The sequence below is a fragment of the Chrysochloris asiatica genome, unplaced genomic scaffold, assembly GCF_000296735.1.
Source record: "Chrysochloris asiatica unplaced genomic scaffold, ChrAsi1.0 scaffold00099, whole genome shotgun sequence".
NCBI classification, from domain to species: Eukaryota; Metazoa; Chordata; class Mammalia; order Afrosoricida; family Chrysochloridae; genus Chrysochloris; species Chrysochloris asiatica.
Window position 1 is genome coordinate 11219550 of NW_006408617.1, and position 2096 is coordinate 11221645.

The window sequence follows — 2096 nt, forward strand, 5'->3', positions numbered from 1 at the left end:
AAAGAGTTAAACCCTCAATGAGATATACTGGCACTGTGGTTGCAACAATGGTGTATGCAAACCAAGCAATGATTGTCAGCACAGAAGCAGCCAGTGTTCCATTCGACCACAGGGATTAGGAACCAACTCCACAGTACTTAACAATTGCAAGAATTGGCCACACGATGTCAGTATTGTTCTGGAGAAAGCTGAAACAGTCCCAGACCAGTTTCAAAAGCTGAACTGTGAGGAGAGTGGGGCATAGCATTATTTTCCTGTCTTGAGGGTTGTTGTTTGTTTGTTTAACTAAATGTAATCTTAACATAATACATTGCATTTGAATATTCTACTAAATATTGCATCAACATCATATGTCACAGTACTGTGCAGTTGTCTCAGGTGAAAAAATTTTAAAGTACTATGAGATTGTAGGACTTCTGGTGTGGTAGGATCAGCACTGGACTGGGAACCACAAGGTCGGCAGTTCAAACCCACAAGATGCTCCTCGGAAACCCTACACAGGGTCCCTTTGAGTCAGAACTGAATTGAAGGCACTTTACAACAACAATAAATGACACTGTAGGATAACCACTGGCCTGCTAACCCACCAGCTGCTCCTCAGCAACCCTATACAAGTTCACTATGAGTTGGAACCGGCTCTTCAGCACTTAACAACAACGAGGGCTCAAGGAGGCCTGATGGTGCTATAGTTAAGTGCTTGGCTACTAATGAAATGAAGAATGTGGCAAACTGCTTCATAAAAGATTTACAACTTTTAAAACCCTATGGGGCAATTCTAGTCCATCCTATAGAGTATAGGGTCACTGAGTCAGAATTGACTTGGTAGCAGTGTTGGTGATTTTGTACTGACATTGAGAGACAGCATGCCAACATCTAAGATGCATGGGGCGTCTCAATCATTCGTTTATTCATTCATCAATGATTCACTGAGTACCTATTATGTGACAGGCATTGTGTAAGAGGTTTGGGCATATCTAGTCTAGACTTGTTTTAATCACTCTGGGTAAATCAGCCCCAGCTTAGGGTAGATAGAATAGGAAATTGATTGAGAATCCCTGCAGGGAACCTAGTCACCTCAAGCAGTCTCAAAGCAACCTAAAATACTGTCATAATGTATCGTATGATACTGCCTTGGGTAATATCCATACATCACTACTAAGATGAGTAATAAACAGTTATCTATATAATGTCCACCTGACTTGTGGTTCCTCCTTCTGGGTACCTATTTTCAGCACAATAGAAGCCAACAACAGTCACCTGTGCTAGTTTTCATTTTATTTTATAACAGTAGTTTTGAACTATAATTCACATATCATAAAAGTTCATTCACCCTTTGCAAGTATACAGTTCTGTGGTTTTAGTATAGTCACAGAGTACAGTCACCACTAATTTCAGAATATTTCAATCACCTTTTAAAAAAAGTTCCCATGAGCCGTCAGTCTCCATTTCTACTGCCCCTAGGCAGAATGGTAACCACAAATCTATTTTCTGTTTCTATAAATTTGTGCAAGGAGCTCCAGTAGCGTGGTGATTAGTGCATTGGGCTGCTAATCTCAAGGTCAGCAGTTCAAAACTATCAGCTGCTCCATGGGAGAAAGATGGGTCTTTCTGCTCCCATAAAGATTTACAGTCTCGTAAACCCTACAAAAGTGGGAACTCGTGTAACCATCATGTAACCACAGAATGTAACCATCACCACAACCATTCTAGATAGTTCACACAGATGGAGTTATGACACATGAACTGCTTTTAATGGTACAGAGAACCAATTCCTTCAACTCTACCCCAACTACCACAGCTTGATTAAGTAGATTTCTGCTTCCAAAATAATGCCCAATATATAAATTTGTAAAACTTTTATTATATACAACATGAAGTCCCGTGGGGGAGTAACAGTTTGCCTAAAAACTGCTGTTGCATTGAAGTGAAGATGGGTTCGCTCATGACAAAAGGACCTGAAATGAATCACCTTATGAAATCATAGATTTGTAATAAGTATGTTCTTCAAAAATGAAGAGTTTATTTTATCTGTTCTCTTATATTATGAAATAAGAGACAAGAAAAATTAACTACAAAACTCTGGTGGTGGTGGTGGT